Raw genomic sequence first — 18,500 nt, forward strand, 5'->3', positions numbered from 1 at the left:
AAGTGAAAATGATTCACTTGAATGCTTGCTATTGTCTGTAGGCAGTGCATGACATAACAGCCTTTGCCATTTGGAAAATTTTCAATCCAGCCATCAGATATAGGTTATGTTGAGCACAAAATGGGAAATTGTCTCAGCTTAAAATGGCCCACAAGGACAGCTAGCCTAGTACTTACCTATGAACCTATGAGATTTTACATCCAATAGATATCGCAGCTATCCTTTTCTTAGTCTTAGCATTCTCCTCTAAGCACAGCCAGCCCCCCTGGCTGATCACGTGTGTGAGGTTCCCTTTGTCAGCAATAACAAAAGTGGCCACAAGGTGGCAGGCTGCATACATCCGTACATGCATGCATACATATATACAACAAGCCTAGATTCTAGAATTTAAAGTAAGTTGCTCTTACAGGATCTTCTGGCAATGATAAGTATTTATTTACTTTAACATGGAGTTGTTTGTGTTTGGCAGTTCCTACTTTTGTCATACACACAACCACATATATATTTATTTATTTTTATTTATTTTACATTTGTTGACTGGGTTTGTCCAGCTGAGCTGATCGACCTTTTTTAGCGGAGGCCTGGGTAGAAAAGCTCCACGGTTTTACAATGTAATGTTTAAAAAGAAAAATTATATCACATACAAAAACATTAACATTTTCAAGATATTAACTGAGTTTAAGCTGAAATTTAACTTGGATATATACAGTAAACAGTATGCAAAGTTTGTAAGTACAGGCAGGGTAATAGCAGTTAGAGCAGAACAGGTAGCATAACAGTAGAGAATATTTTTAAGATAGAATGATAGATGAATAACTAGACTAGCAGACACACAGCAGAAGTAATGTCAAAGAGGGCAAACAGTAAGCTCAGTAGGAAAGGAATAAGTTTATGTAGGGTGATTACAGTGGCAAGACCAGCAACTTTTTAGGTAGCCTTTAGTAGCTGATTTAAATTCTTTTGAGTTGTTTTAGTGATCTCATTTCCAATGGGAGTTTGTTCCAAGAAATGGTAGGGTAGTAGCTATAGAAGGTTTGACCAATTTTGGTCTTGGGTTTATATATCTGTAGTAAGTCTTGGTCAGAGCTTCGAAGAGACCTAGAGGGAGTGTAGTAGGAAATTAGAGAGGACAGAGAGATGGTTGGGAACAGGATAGAGTGGATAATCTGAAGCTGAGACAAGAGAAGCTGCTGGGGTAATTCTAGCCAGTTTAAGTGTTTTAAAGAGAGACAGTGATGGGAGCTATTAATCTGATTTGCAGCAAATCTGGACACTTTATTATAGTTTCTCGCTTAGTTATGAGAGAGGTTTGGAGGTTGGTAAGTATCCGAGAGCTGAACAATAGGCTTGGTAGGAGATAGACATGACAGAGAGAGAGAGACTTTGGCTTTGATTTTCTGTATAATAAACCAAGTTTTTGATCAGTTTTTTTTAATACAAATACTAACATGCAAATCAAATTTCAGTTGGCCATCTAAAATGACCCAGAGTAGTTTTGTGTTGGGTACAACTGTGAAAGGTGTTTTATTTAGAGAATGGATCGCAAATGTGGATTGGAGGTGGGTTTGGATATTTTGGAGAAAAAAGTAAGATTTTATTTTTTCTTAGGATTCAGAATCAGCTGGTTGATAAGAGAGCCATAATTCTATAGAGTTAAAGGATTTCTGAGTAACAGAATGCAAGTCAGAGAGGGTGTCTGCAATGGTGATGACTGCAGAGTCACTGGCATACTGGATGAGGGTTGACTCAGGACAGGAGGTATAGAGTAGATTAGTAAAGATATTAAAGCGTGGTGGACCTAGAACTAATCCTTGGGGACCACCCATTTTGATAGGGAGAGGTGGGAAGAGAGCAGAGCGACATTTTACTGATTGTAGTCTGTCTGTAAGGTAACTAGTAAACCAGGCAATGGTTAAGGTGGAGAAATTAAGGCTAATGAGTTTGTCCAGACATAATAGGTAAGAGACTGTGCTGAATGCTTTTGAGAGATCTAGGAATAAGCATGTCGTTAGTTTACTGTTATCTCTAGCCAGAGAAACGGTATTGATAAAGGATATGAGGGCAGTAGTGGTGCTATGCTTAGGATGACAGCTATGTTGTGTGGGGGTGAGCAGATTTTCATATAGTAAGTGTTTCATAACTTGCTTATGCATGCATTTTTCTAATATCTTTGAGAGGGGTGACATGACTGCTCTAGGTCTGAAATTGGAGATTTCTATGGAGTTATCTCCTTTGTGTATACGTACAGTACAGAATTCTTTCCAGACAGAGGGGACTTTTGATTCAGAGATAGAACAGTTTATCAGTATGGAAACAGGGAGGGCTAGAGAGTCTGCTGCAATCTGAAGGAAGTAGGGAGGTATATTATCAGCAGATGTAGAATAGGGTTTTAGCTTACTAAGTAGAGATTTAATATAACTGGTTGATATTGGTTTAAGGGAAAATATGTTAGTAGAGTTCTGACTAGGGGACAGGTCCAGTGTATTTTTGGGGTTAGAACTGGAGATAGCAGAACTTATCATTTTACTAACAAATTCAATGAAGTAGGAACTGAAGATAGAAGCTGTTTCTTGAGGTGTACTTGATGGGCAGGGGTTAGGAGAGGAGGGGTTACCTGGATGTAGTATTTGATTGAGTGCCAGAATTTCTTGGGATTAGATCTTTGTGAGATAGGTGAGCTATTATAAAAATCCTTTTTGTCTTTGTTGATTTTTTTTTTGTAATGTTTCTGATTTTTTTTATATTTTTGTAAGTGGGCCGGGAGCTTAGTTTTTACCCAGGTTTTCCACATTCTGTCTCTTGTTTTCATCAAGGTGCGGGTAGCTTCATTTAACCATGGGGATATGTTAGACTTGATACGTGTTAGATTTGACATGTACTGTGTGCAAGGGTGAAGGTTGAGTTGAAAGACTGGACTGTGTGTCTAGAGTGAGATGGTTCAGGAAAGACTAGTTTATATTGGAGAGGAGGGTGTTAAAGGTTACTGAGTTGAAGTTTGATAGCTTGCGACATTCAATGTATCTATGTGGTCTGGGGAGATGTGGAGAGAATCTTAGAACTTTTTCTGGGGATTGATCGGTTCAGGAGTCAGGTAAAGTTTCAGGGTTGCGATATTTATGTGGATCACAGACTAATATCCATTCAATAAGTGAGCCACACGTGTACGATCTGTTAGCATGGGTGGGTTCAAAGGTAAGATGAGTAAAGCTATGCAAGTTGATACTTAGGGTGGAGTTAGGTGAGCTGAGTAATAGCCAATTTACATTGACATCCCCTAGGAGGATGGTTTCATTATGTATGTGTTGAGTAAGCCAGGACAGAATATTTTCAAGTAGGGGAATGTTATCACCAGGGTTGTATATAAATGTCAGCTACAGTAACAGTAACATGATTGCTAAGTTTAAGGTTAGCAGTTAGGAGTTCAGCAGGTAGAAAGATGGGGTTGGTTTATCTAGTGATGTGAGTGTGAGATGGTTTGAGTAGATAATGGCTATGCCTCTATCTTTTTTATTTTGATGGTCTAGTCAAATAATGTTATAACATGGAGGGAGATAGTCTTCATCAGAATTTGGAGGTTTTAGCCATGTTTTAGAGAAGGTAATAATATCTGGGAAGTGAGTTGTCATCCAAGCATGGAATTCACCAACTTTATTTAACACACTTCTAATATTCATTGAGTAAAGCGAAATATGTTTTCTTTGGACAGTCAGGTGTCCAGTGACGGGGTCAGTTGAATTCTTGACAGGGAACAGAGAGTTTGGGCCTGGGTTAGGATGAATATCACCAGAAACTAGTAAAGTTTTAGGGAGGGTGTTTATAACATAGTGTTTAGGGTGACAGATAATATATTTTATTTTACTATTTAGAGAATTTGTGGCGGAAGGGAAAATTTTGATTTTAGGAAGGAGAGTGCTAATAGGAAAGATGGAAGGGGAGATTTCAAATGAGTGAAAAGGATGTGAGAAGGCATTTGGGTGAGTTGATGTTGGAGATAGATTGTCAGGTGTTAGCTGGATATTACAAGAGGTGAAGAAAAAGTAGAAGTAAAGGAGGTGTGTAGAAGAAGGTTAGAATCATATTTGTATGATCAATGAGATAGTTAAGCGGTGATAAGCAAGAGAGAAGGAAAGTAACTTGTTATAAATATATTTGTGATAGTTTCAAAGTAAATAGGGAGAAGAAGGGAAGATACAAGGGAAGATACAAGTACAAGATGAGGGAAATGGGTGAATTAGTACAGACTTGGGGAACATCTAGATGGGGGGTGTACGTAGCTGGGTTGGATCACAGGAAGGGAAGAGGAGGGATTGAAGGGGAGGGGAAAAAGAGAGGTTAGGTATAAATTACATGATATAAGGAGTGGGTGGGAATGGGAGTAGGATAGGGGAGTGGACGGAGCCCGTAGCGAAGGGCGAACGGACTGGGAAGAACCAGGTCGAGAGACAGACTCCGGCTACAAAAAAACAATCAATAGCCAAGCAAAGAAGTTGTTTTAGCTAATACTAATAAGCTTAATGGTTGTTGTAGTGGATCCTACACACAGTGTGAAGTCCAGGTAGGTGTCCTTCACTCAGCGACAACCTGCAAAGGACAGTAATTGTGAAATACAGATATGCTATATCATGCATGAGTTAACAGCTGGCTAAATTAAAAGAGAGAGAACACAAGCCGGTAGTTGTAGCTCAAGGTTAGCTGGCCCTAAAACCAGGATATTCCTCCAGAGGTGTAGAGCTGGAGTAGGGAGAAGAAGGGGGGAGGGGTGCCTAGTAGGAGACAAACCAAGCAGAGAGTGAATGCCACTAAAACAAATTGTAAAGATACAGCTGAAAAGCTTAAATGATTATTCAGCTAGGTAGAATGTACTTTCTTTAATTAAAAGCCCAGGTAGAACTCGAACTTCCCAATCTTGATTTACTGTGGTGAGCTAAAACTGGAGCAGTGAGTATATTACACATACATAAAAACATACACACACACACAAACACACACACACATATATATATATATATATATATATATATATATATATATATATATATATATATATATATATGGTTCCCCTTCATAGCATCGAATTACTGAATGCTCGAAAGTCAGTAACTCAAAATTATAAAGTCGAACAAACAAAAATCCCGAAACCCACAAGCACGAAAACAAAAAAACCCAAACATACAGAACACATACACCACACAACAAGCACACCATACAACCCACATAACATAAACTACAAGTCCTACACTACATGTACGCAGGGGGGCAAGCCCCCCTGCACCCCCCACACCCCCTCCTTATATATTCTAACTCCGAGATCGCACTAATACACACAAAAAAGAAAAAACACCACACAGACATTTTAAACTGCCTCGCACACACACACACAAACACATCACACATACACAGACACATCCAACACTCACAGTCATATTCCCACCTCCCTACCCTAACCCACACGCACAACTTACAAAACACACACATACACTCACTTACCTTCACTTCCGTAAAACATCCCAACTCACACACTCTCGTCCTGTAGCTGACATGCATAAGCTCGAAATTGAGATATTTGAATTTGCGCTTATGCAGATTCGCGCTTCTGCATTTTCGACTTTACTGTCTCAAGTTACTGAATTTCGAGCATTCAGTAATTCGGGATTGTGAAGGGGAACTATATATATATATATATATATATATATATATATATATATATATATATATATATATACACATACACACACACACACACACACACCTGCATATATAATTGTATCATGAAATACTGAATGCTCAAAACATGCATATATAATTGTATCATGAAATACTGAATGCTCAAAACTGTGAATGTAAAAAAGCAATCATTTTAGAGTGAATGTAAAGTGATCAATTACAGGAGAAATTAAAACTTACTATTCATCCCACACCACATATTATATATACCAACTCCGAGGTTGCACAACTGCATACAATCTCATACAAAAGGCCTCTGGCAAAACCGCCATTAAAACATGTTCACTTACATTACTGCTAACTTTTTTTTTTTTTTTTTTTTTTTTTTTACACATCAGTAAAATTTATTCAGCTCAATGATTAGCAGTGCATAACAATTTGGTGAGTATATAGCTAATAACAGTCTTTTCGTTGATAACAGGTTCATAGGTTCATACTAGGCTATCTGCCCTAGGGCATTTATAAGCCTAGCCAGAGTGTGTTTGGCTTTCGCCACCCATTTTAAATTTATTTTGCTATGCCCTTTTTCGAGGTTAGTATACTGTGCCTCTGTCTAACAGTGACACAGAAGTGATACCCGGGGTAAACCTACCATCTCCCATCCACTCATCAAGATTCCTCTTGAAGAGAGTCAGGTAATATTATTTCCCACACAGCTATACTATAGTGGCAGGTCAAGCTACACTACTCTTTCAATTCTTCTGCATTACACGGATCATGACTTTGACCTATATGAGTTGAGTGATGTCATAGAGTATATGTTGCAACCATTTTTTCTCCATTATTTCCTTTAATAGTGTTGATATAGTGCACTGTACATTTCTTGCACTCCTCATTATAGATGGCCTGTATTTTTATTTCTACTTCTTAGGTTTCTCATTCTGCTTCACTCTAGCTATCTCACGACCAGCATGTAAAATTCTACATTACCACCTACATTGACTTCTTGTTATTTACTTATTGTCTGCACCCCCCTGCTTTGCAGCCCTTACAACCCCCTCAATCTGTTTGTGCTTTCATATGTTTTGCGGAGTGACTGCAATGTCCCTGAAATTCTGCTGTGTAGTCCTTAAACTAGCACTTCACAGTGCATTTTTATGTATCTGCTTCAAGTTGCTCATGATCTTGGTATCCCACCGCTCTTCTGTATTCCAGCAATCCTGATGGTTTTGTTTCTTATACAATTTCTCAACTGCCTGCCTCCAACACTACTGATGGAGTGTTCACATTGAAATAGTCAACAGATAGTTAACTGTCTGTAGTTCTGAACTTGGTATCTTACCTTTGAGTTACCCTAGAAAAGACAAGTATTATATACACAAAGCAGAAGAGAAATGTGAACTGCACATTTCTGCCTGGCTCACAATAATACACCCTCAGATGAGTGTCTGACCACTGATATAACATTAAATAGAGTGCAGGAACCAAGTCTAAAATTTAAATCTGCAGAAATTGTTTATCATCACATACCATTAGTAAAAAATGTAGTTCTGCACGCATTTTACCACACACCATTACAAAGAATGAACCAGAGGACCAACTAGCTGAAGCTGTCTTAGCTTACTTTATGTGATATGCAATTGCTGTTGCACATTTCTGGTTGTACAGGTGGTACCTCGCAACTCGACCACACTTTTTAGACACCCGGGCGTCTTGCAATTCGACCTGGAATGGAGGCTGAAAAGTTGTTCATTGTTTCCTGTAGCTGTTGTGTTTATGTAGTACAGTTGTTTCTTTTAAGTGTTGCAAAGAAGTGAAGAAATGGGGCCAGATAGGTGAAAAGACGAGGGATACTGGCAGGAAAAATAAGTGGCTGAGCTTTGAAAAGAAGAAAGAAATCATAGGTAAAACTGAGACAGGAGGTAAAATGGGATGAATAGCAGAACAGCATGGGGTGCCTAGGTACACTGTCTCATCATTTTGGAAAAGTAGAGACAGCATCATGGGTGCTAAGGTGTCAAAAGGCACAACAAAGGTTTTGGACAAACACAGAAAAACAGTTCATGAAGATACAGAGAAGATGCTTCTTGTCTCGATCCAAGCAAGGCAGATGAAAGGAGATCCAATAGCTCAGACCATGATCTGTATAAAAGCTTTGAAGACCTACAAAAAAAAAATCCAGGAAATAGCACACTGCAAACAGAGGAATTTAAATCAAGTAGGGAATAATTCCACAGATTTAAAAAAAAGAGGTGTCATCCACAGTGTTGTGAAACAAGGAGAGGCAGCTAGTACTGACAGAGAAGGTGCACAGAAATTTGTCAAGGAATTTGAAGAATTGATAGAGAGAGAGAGGAACTGCGGTGGTGGTGCTGCGGTAGCGTTGTCGCCTCACAGTAAGCCGTCCTATTCGATTCTCAGCTAGAGCGTCCTCTGTGTGGAGACATGCGTGAATGGGCGTACCTTCGTTAAAGATTGTGCATCAGGGCCGGCAACTCGGCACATAAAAATCTACTGCCAATCATTAGCAAACCAGAGTTCCGCTGTGGCGACCCCTAACCGGGAAAAGCCAAAAGACACAACAACAACATAGAGAGAGAGGGCTATCTGCAAGAAAAGATTTTTAATTGAAATAAAATGTTTCCAGAAGAGATTGCCATGCAGGACTTACATAACTCAAGAAGAAGCTAAGATTCCAAGTCACAAGCCCATGAAAGATGGACTCAAACTCTACCTGGCAGCAAATGCCAGTGGACACTTCATGCTGAAGCCTCTGCTGGTGTATAACTCATAAAACCAAAGATGCTTTGGAAAAAAGATTATAAAATCAAAACTACCTGTGATGTGGAAACCAAAGCTTGGGTAGACCAGTCAGTTTTCAAGGAATGGATTTTCGAGGAGTTTGCTCCAAGTGTCAAGAAGTACCTGACAGAGAACAATTTGCCAATGAAAGTTCTTCTGCTTCTGGACAACACCTCTGCCCACCCACAAGCGTTACAGGAAATTCTTCAGATAGACTATGATTTCATGAAGGTTCAGTTCCTGCCTCCCAACACAACTTCTCTCATTTCCCCTAAGGAACAAGTCAATGCTTGCTTCAAGAAGCTCTACACAAAGGCACTCTTCTCAAGACTCTTCGACGTGACCCATTCTTCGGATAAAACACTGAAGGAATTCTGGAAGACTGAGTTCAACACTCTTCATGCCATATCATTCATCAATTGTGCCTGGGATGGAGTGTCACAGAAAGCCCTTCGAGCAGCCTGGAGGAAACCGGTTCCTTCCTTTTCCACGGCGAAATCGTGGATGAAGCAGCTGAAGTGCTGCTAGACATCGTTTCCATAGCAAAGCACCTGGACATAGGGGAGGAGGATGAGATGGTTGTGGAGGAACTGCTACAAGACCATGATGACGAGCTCATAATGGAGCAACTTACAGCACTTTGCAATAAGCAGTTCAAAGAAAAAGAAAGGGAAATTTATTCTGAAGATGAGGATGCCAGGGAAAAAGGACCTATACCAATAGTTTGCATTAAAGAACTTTTATCCAACTGGGAGAAGGTACAGGCTACGGTCTTGGAGTGGCACCCCAACACAGGTGATGTCACCATGATGACAGACTTGTTTAACAATACAATCATGCACCACTTCAAAATCATCCTGAAAAAGAGGGAGAGACTAGTTACCCTGGAGAAATTTTTTTCACCTACACCTGTCAAAAAAAACAGTTATAATTTATATCACATTAAAGTGAACTAAATAAAACATTCATTATAATCAGAGACAACAGATATTCATTTCATAACTGCTATTGCATAATGATGTAATGAGCATGCATTTTCGCTGGGCAGGAAACATGTTCGCCTGCATTTTTAGATGGATTTATCATCCAATAAATTTGTATGTGACATGTGAGCCATAGTTTTAGGAATACTCCATTCCTCCTCCATTAAAGAGATGTTCTACACTTCAAATCATGGTGAGCTACAATTTTAAATTTTTTTAGTATATTTTTTTTTATTTTGTTTGGGCTGGGAATGAATTAAACCATTTTCTATACATTTGTATGGGAAATAGCGTTTCGCAATTCAACCGCTGTTCTGGAATAAATTACGGTTGAACTGTGAGGTACCACCTGTGCTACAGATACATTTACTTATACCATTTGGTACTCTTCACAAACTGGTAATGGAAAAAAGATGTTATGTCCTTAACCTTTCTCAGCATCGTGATTCAACCTGCACATCACAGCCATAATCATAATTTGATTACTTATGACACAATCTTAATTTTTTTAGTCTGCTGACAGTCTAGAGATGTTTCTCCCTTAAGTAAATCAATGCTGTATTTTCTCTCAGTTACACTTACGTCTTGTAAATTGCAAATTCAGACGCTGTATTATTTACTCCAGTCTTTGCTCGTCTTGTTCATAACATCACTTTTTATGTATTTTTTCACTACAGCTACTATGTATTATTATGTTAAATAACATGTTTTTATTGATTTCATTATCATGACCAGCTATGTTATATCGGTTGGAGACAGTGGCACTGACAAAAAGGCAGGAGTCAGAGCTGGACATGTCAGAGTTAAAGATGTCAAGATTTGCACTGGGTGTGACAAGGGTGGACAGGATTAGGAATAAGTATATTAGAGGGTCAGCCCAGGTTGGAAGCTTTGGAGACAAAGCCAGAGAGCAAGATTACGTTGGTTTGGACATGTGCTGCAGAGTGTTGCAGAGTATATTGGGAAAAAGATGCTAAGGATGAAGCTGCCACGTAACAGGAAAAGAGGAAGGCCTAAGATAAGGTTTATGGATTTGGTGAGAGAGGACATGCAGGTGGTTGGTGTGACAGAGCAAGATGCAGAGGACAGGAAGAAATGGAAACAGATGATCCGCTGTGGCGATCCCTAATGAGAGTAGCTGAAAGAAGAAGAGAGATTATCAAGACATGTATTGGAGCTTTTCTGTCCACTGAAAATGGCCTTCTGTCTCAGTTGGACTAACCTGGATAACAAATGCCAATAAATAAATAAATGAGGCTGCACAGAGGCATGTTTTTATCTGTGCTTGAATGCTGCGAGTGATGTTGTGATTGAAACTGGAGTGTTTCGCCTGCATTCTGTCATGCAATTGCTTGACAGTTACCATTAAAGCTAGTGTGAATGTTGGTGCTACTGTATCTGTCTTTGCATTAAGGCATCAGTCTTGGACACAGAAAAAGGGATCATTAAAGTTAAGTTTAATTGGGCTACACTAGAGCACAGTGCATTACAAATTGTGTTATTTTCCACTTTATCTACTACTAGAGTGTATTACGTTTTGTTACATAAATATGTATTACTTCTAACTGTGTTTAAAGATCACTGGTCAATCCCTCTTTATATTATTTATAGGTTCCTCAATGGGAGTACATTCCTGCCATTTTCTTTGCCCCCCCATCACCTCCATACCTTGCTAATATCCCCTTGCTCCATTAATTCTTACTATTGCCTCTGAATTAACACACAGTGGTCTGTTTATCTACTACTTAATCCACTGACTACACTCACTGCTTGTAGCACTTTCCAGCAAAGATCCTTTAGCTACTCGTAGTTGGCCAAACATCACTGGTGATGTAAGGATTACCCCAACTGCCTATCCACACGTCCACTTCCAGGGTGTCATCACATTTACAGTTACATATGCTGGTATCATTTCCTGCCATCAATGTGTATTCTTTCATATGAACTCCAACTGCTCCGATGACCAGCCCTATAAATATTGCTTCCAAAACTACCGGTTGTCTCCTTAATTCTCCTTCAGTTTTCCTTCACATAAGTACCCCTGCAGTCCATGACTTCTCATTCATTTTAACATTGCTCTCTTCACTTACCTCCTACATGCTCTCCCACCTTTACCTCCTTTCATAAATCATTCAGCTGTGAACTATATGCAAACTATGATACCTCTCACAGATGCCTGTCTACCACAAAAAACACCAAAGTCCTCTAAAGTACAAGCATTACCACTAGAAGTATAAACAAAAAAACAACATACTGTCATTAAACTCAGAATATAGGTACCGAATAAAATGGTCATCATAGGTGTTACAGAATCCCGGCTCAGGTCAGGGATTATCCCGTCTCGTGCCCTTCTGGTAAACTACCATGTATTCAAAAACCGAGCAGGTGGTAAAAGATTATGAGGTGCAGTGCTTCTTTTGATTAACAAACAAGTGCAATGTTCCATTTTGGCTGCCTCTCTTCTCAAACAACCTCAATTAGCCAGGCATCTAAATCTCTGGAGTGCAGTAATTTATGCTCTTCTGGAGCAACTTAGAGGAAGTCCTAGAGTCCCTAGCTCCGCTAGTAAGCAGGTATGGATGCATCATCATAGCTGACTTCGCCACTGACTAGTCCTCAAGCACTAGCAGACTTCCACATGGCATTTTTCTAAAACACTTCCTAACCCAAGAACTGTCTTTCAGATTACATGACCCAACAAAAAATGTGGAAATACCAGCATTTTTGACTGGATAATCACTGATAAACCTGCCACTATAAACAAACCAGTTATTCTTCCAGTCATCCTCAGTGACAGCTGCCCTGAAGTAGCGTACTTTTATTTTCCTTAGGATTATTGCTCACTTTCAGATCACTCAATAAAACTTCCCTATTATCCTCAACAGTTTGAGTTTTCTTAATAATTGAAAACTGGCCTTCGTTAAACTGCCCATGACATTGTCCTCATCTTTCTGCTAAATCTATTACTACCTATCCAAGATAAATACTATTCCCACGGCAAAAGAAGACTGAACCATCCTATTTCCCCTTAGACCACGACTGACTTGAAAAAATAAATAAAGAACGAGGGAAAGTCTGGAAACCTGCAAGAACTCCGACATCGCACTGAATATGAGGAATAGCTAAAGATTGAGAATGCAAGCAGTTCTTTATGAATCATAACTTCTTTCCTAAATAAGTAAATAAGCAAACAAACAAACCATAGGTTCATAGGTTCATAGATTAGTACTAAGCTAACTGCCCTTGCGAGCCATTTTAAGCCTAGCCAATTATCCCTTGTGAGGCTCAAACCCTGCACCCTGTGTTTGTAAGGCAAACACTTTAACCATTAGGTCACCCTCCCACATCTCTCTCTCCTATGCAGTACCTAAAGCTGCAGAAAGAAGTAAGCAGGCTCACTGGAAGGACTGCAAGGATGATTAGTCTTGGCCTTTGCTCTCCGATGGTTTTACTATACCTCATCCTAGCACTGATGCACAATTTGGCAACTTGCTTGCAAAGCAGTAATCACCACCCTATTAACCTTTACCGCCAACTCTTTTCACCCCTTTGAATTTACCACATTGTTCTATTTCAACTCAACCTATAGAAAAGGCCCCCAGCAGGCAAATTGGAAGACATACTGAAGGTGGTGAGATTATTAAAAGCAATCATCACTTTTACTTTAATTCCCTTATATCACTGACCACTGGACAATTCTCATCATTCTAGAAAGCAGTGACCTTTATACCTACTCGTAAGAAAATGACTACACTCCAAGTTTCAGACCAGTATCCCAAACAGGAGACAGGTGAGTGCTTGGTACACTGGTACATTACATTACATTTACTTCACGGCAGAAGGCACTAAGCCTACCTAGTCTGACTTTAAGTGGATATATCACTCTACCTTCCTTCACTGCCCAACTTCTAATTTACTCTTTCTCCCATGTTCTCTTGAATGCCATGTTGGACTCCCTCTACACACGATCCACTGTGGTAGTCCATTCTATGGACCCACAAACCGCTATATCAGGATGTCCTTTCCAAGATCCAAAGTCTTTCCAGTCTGCTGCTTGTGACCTTCATGACCCCATCTCATGTGCAGGATGACCATTTCACATCTTCTTGACACGATCCTGTGCACCAATATCATGTTCCGCTTACTCTGCGTTCTCCAGTTATAACGGTTTCATTCATTTTTGGAATCCTCACTGAATTCTGCAGAATTCATTCCCCTAAAATCCCACAGCATTACCTTTGTTTTTATATTTCTCACCCTCCTTCCACATTAAACTACACAGTAGCATGATCAATGTTGGGTACGAGTGTCTACTGTTAATCAATAATTCTCTCTGCTTGGTTATGACAACACAGAACATTTATTTCTAGTACAGTCTGGCACCAGTTGAAAAAATCCTCTTACTCGGGTCTATATTAGAACACCGAACATTTGAAATGTCGAGTGTTCTAATATCGACCTGAAAATATCGAATAAACAGGAAACCAAATTCTTTCCTAGGGAAAGAATTTGGTTGTCTGTTTTTGTGAGGACGTGTGGGTAGGGTGGGTTAGGTGAGTTAGGGTTAGGGCACGGGTCAGGTAAGTGTGCGATTGTGTGGACGTGTGGGTTAGAGCAGGTTAGGTGAGTTAGGGTAGGGCATGGGTGAGGTGACTGTGCGACAGTGACGGACCTTAGGGTTAGGGTTTAGGTTAAGGTAAGTGGATAGTTAGTGGTGTATGTAAGTTTAGTGTAGGGTTAGGTGTAAGAGTTTAGGTGTATGTGTGTGGATTGCTGTTTGTTTGGTTTGCTTGTGTTGTATGTGTTTTGGAGCAGCAAATTTTTTCCCTAGGAAAAAATTTGCTGTTCCGAATGTTCGATGTTTTGTATTTTCGATTGCTAGGGTTCGATATTAGAACACTCGACATTTTGAATGTTCGGTGTTCTAATATAGACCCTCTTACTCTAAGTACTCAATCAAATCCCACTTCCACTCTATACTGAAACTCCAAACGCCCCAGTCTGTGTTTGGCATATTCTGATTCAGAACAGTACTACTCTGGTTCTCCTACTCCACCTTTTTATTCCCTGTAGTTGTCTGTCATCCTGTTCCCCTTTACTGGGGGAAAAATGCAGGGTATCGATCCACCCGCATTCACTGCTTTACACGACATTAATTGACATGCCTCCTAACTTAGGTTTTATTACCCTCTCCATTCCTTTACACCCACAGTGGGATGGTATTCCTCCCCTTCTATGCCCTGTAACTGAAAACCTCCTTTATGTAGATTGCTACTCCATCCTTATCTGTCCCCTGGGCAACCCTGACCCAGCCACGTCCATGTTCAAGTCCCAACTCCTGTCATGCAGTCATGCTTCTGGAATGCCAGCAATGTCCGTTGCATTACTACATGCCACCCTCCATCATTCCACCAAGACTTCATGCACACTACAAAAGTATTATTGCCCAGCCAAGCTCTAAACCAGACTTGTTTGCTTCTCTGCTATGCTCTGCTTCTGATATTTTTCTGTCTCCTTCCTGAACAGCTATCCCCTCTTCTGCTTTGTGACATCCCCACCCCTTTACATTTTAGTTCAATGGTATGATCTTTGAGATGTATCAACCAAGCATTAAGTTCCGTGCCAATGACCCTTTTAGGTTTAGATGTGGTCTGTCTCGGGCACAGAGCTGTTTTGCCACCCCACCCCCGTCCTTTCATCAATCCCAGGTCCTTATTTCTTCTTCACTGCTACATGTCATTATATTCCATCATCCTCTTTCCTTGGTGTGCTGGCTGCTGACATAGGAAACATTCCTGAGAAAGTTACCTCCAACTCCCCTATCTTGGCACCTTTCTTCAACCTTGTGGGCCATATTGACTACCACTGGTAGTCCTGGTGAGCAAAGGTCGAGAAAGTACAAATACACGAGGTAAGCAGGAAACAAACCCGACCACCATGGCTGGAACACACAAACTTTTAATATAAGTGATAAAAGCCAATAAAAGAAGGTGGGCTCTTTCACAGCTGATAGCCGCTTCTTCAGACCATCTGAAGAAGCGACTATCAGCCATGAAAGCACTTATCTTCTTTTACTGGTTTCTATGGTTTATGTTGAAAGTTTGTACATTCCAGCCATGGTGATCAAGTTTGTTGTTTACTGCTTAACATACTGGCTACCACTTCAGCTGTCTTCAGTAACAGGTCATTGTTGCTTACATGAGCCACACCAGGCATCCACTTTCTTCTGTTTGCTTAAAGATTTTTGTCTTGGTCACTGTCCCTCTCTCAGGCAAACTTTATCATTATGGCCATTTATAAAGAACTTGTGGCAGCCCACCACATATTAAATTTTTCTTACAACAACTTGCAGAATATCTTGAACCTAAACCATCATCAGTATTATCACAGTATGACATTTTTACTTCCATTCTTACAACTGCCATCTCTATAGACAATAGTGTGGATTATAAACTCACTCACTCACTCACTCACTCACTCACTCACTCACTCACTCACTCACTCACTCACTCACTCACTCACTCACTCACTCACTCACTCACTCACCCACTCACTCACTCACCCACTCACTCACTCACCCACTCACTCACCCACTCACTCACTCACCCACTCACTCACTCACCCACTCACCCACTCACCCACTCACCCACTCACTCACCCACTCACCCACTCTTAGGAAAGCTACTGAGTCAGTCTCCTACTACTGTTATCTGATGAACATACATGTCCTGGGCTTACTTATAACTCCATATCTATCAGGACAGACAGAGTTCTCATTTAAGATAAGGTACCCAAGTCATCAATGTTTTCCAAGGCTCAGTCCTTATCATTTTCAGTTATGTTAAATACCTTCCCCAAGTAATAACCCCGGAACTAAACCACGTACAACTTTTAGATCTGGACATGAAGTCTCTAGTGTCATCTCCCTTTTCTGACTTAACCTACAAGTTTTCTCAGCCTTTGTTTCACTAAAACAGTATTCAGTGTCAACTCTGAAAAGCCAGGGTTATCTGAAATTCCTGCATACTGGACTATTCTCTCACATTGTGAAAGGGTTAGCTGAAGCTGTACAACCCATTGGATACTTAGGAATGATTACAGATCCCTGATTTTCATCTTCCCCCACAAACATAAGGGCAAACAAATTAAAACTACACTCCATGTTTGAAGCCTGTCACAAGGTTTCCTGCTTCTTAACACCTGAGGCCTAGGAATACTGAATATGCACAAGAACTGCATCCAAATTTCAAGCCATACTTAACGTCTGCAAAGTCACGATTAATGCTAAACACAATGGCGCACCAGTGTAGCATCCAGAAAAATACAAACTGACTACTTTTACACCTTCGTGCCTCATTATTCCTAACCACTTTTTTTTCCAAATTCTCTTTCTTGGTCACTGTTTCTCAATTAGGCAAATAATCCTTAATGCTTCCCTGCCAGGGAGTTGTGGCAATCTACCACAAATGTTCTTGCCTTCTCATGCCTCCACATTTCCTTCTTAGTGGGAACAATGTTTTTTCCATAGGTTCATAGGTAGGTACTAGGCTATCAGCCCTGGGGCCTATACAAGCCCAGCCGAAAAGGTACCCTGGCTTTTGCCACCCAAGAAAATTATTTTCCTGTGCCACTGTCGAGCAGAGCCACAGAGGTGATTCCCGGGGTGAATATCCTATTTCCTATCCAATCATCAAGATTTTTCTTGAAGAGTGCTAATGAGGAGCTTTGTTTGATATAGATAGGTAGTTTATTCCAGAGTATGGGAAGTCTCTGGGACAGGAATCTATCCCTCCGGCATGTTCTGCTTAATGTGGTGACAAGGTTTAGGTCCCTAGAGCATGTAGCGCGGAGGGATTGGGATTTCTTTAAGTGGAGCATGTCCAACAGCTCTGGGTTTGACATAGCTTTGTATGTTAGGCAGAGATCACCTCTGAGTACGCGATATGCGACGAAGTCCATTCTTGGACCCAAATTCTGGAATTCTTTCTGCACAGACAACATTTGCACTACAAGTTAAACATCTTAAGAGATATCCAATATTATTTATAGAACTGATTACATGGTCAGGTATATATTTTCATATTTCTATAAATATCTCAAACATGCACTCAGAGAGGAATTCCTTGCTGTCATATGAAACCTTATCAAACAAAATGTCCTAACAATATGTGTCTAGGTTGTACAATTTCCAATTTATGATAATTTGTTTCTTGAAAGTTTAACAAAAAATATAATTCTCGATTGTATGTGCATTATAATATATTTTAGTATATATGGAAAGATTCTGAATGCACTGACTATCATCACTGCAAAGGATTCTTATTACCGATACTTTTGCTATCTGTATACTTTCAATCGTTCTTGTTCACAAAAGTTTTGCATTTGTTCAGCTTGTGCTTTTTAAGGTGATTTTTTTGAACATGCTCTGGAACACAAGAATATGTACAGGCTGCTAGAGGTGTGACACTCCACAAGGTATTTATGAGTTAAGCACTTAGAAATATCACTAGCTATATATTTGGAAGAAACAGACAAACTGAACTCCAAAGAAACTTGTAATTAAATTAGGCTGGATGTGGTTTGACTGAAATATAGATGTCTTCCCATGGTGAAATATTTTTGATTAATCTAACTTTTTAGCAAACGCTATACAAAAGCATGCTTTTCAGTAGCTTGTTGCTTTTCTTTGAAACAAACTCTGGTCCAAATATATTTTTCTCCTTTCTGTGGTCCCAACTGTAACTCAGACTAAACAGTCACAAATGTAGCCCATATTTTAAAGGAATGCCTCAACTTGTCAAACCTTAATCTCAATTTTCTGTGAAAACAGACATACTAGATCCCTATTTTATAGTGATTTGGGTGAGTAAGATCTATGCAGCCAAATTCCCCAAATCATCTTCACTTTACAACTACCAAAGGCAGTATAAATTATGAAATATTATAACATTCTACCCCAAACTGACAAAAGCTGCCTCGCCCATAGGTTACAAGACTTTAATAAAGAAAGATTCCTAACTTCCTGCTTATACAAAAAAGGCCCAGTTAAAA

The 18,500-nt window shown here is 39.8% G+C and overlaps 1 protein-coding gene across 1 annotated transcript in view; it reads right to left on the reverse strand.

Moving 5' to 3' along the window:
- Positions 1-18,500, reverse strand: part of LOC122814364 (zinc finger protein 208-like) — a 441,663-nt gene that overhangs the window by 16,912 nt on the left and 406,251 nt on the right. The window lies entirely within an intron of this gene.

The sequence above is a fragment of the Protopterus annectens genome, chromosome 10.part0 (genome assembly GCF_019279795.1).
Source record: "Protopterus annectens isolate FY-2018-M chromosome 10.part0, PAN1.0, whole genome shotgun sequence".
Classification (NCBI taxonomy): Eukaryota; Metazoa; Chordata; order Ceratodontiformes; family Protopteridae; genus Protopterus; species Protopterus annectens.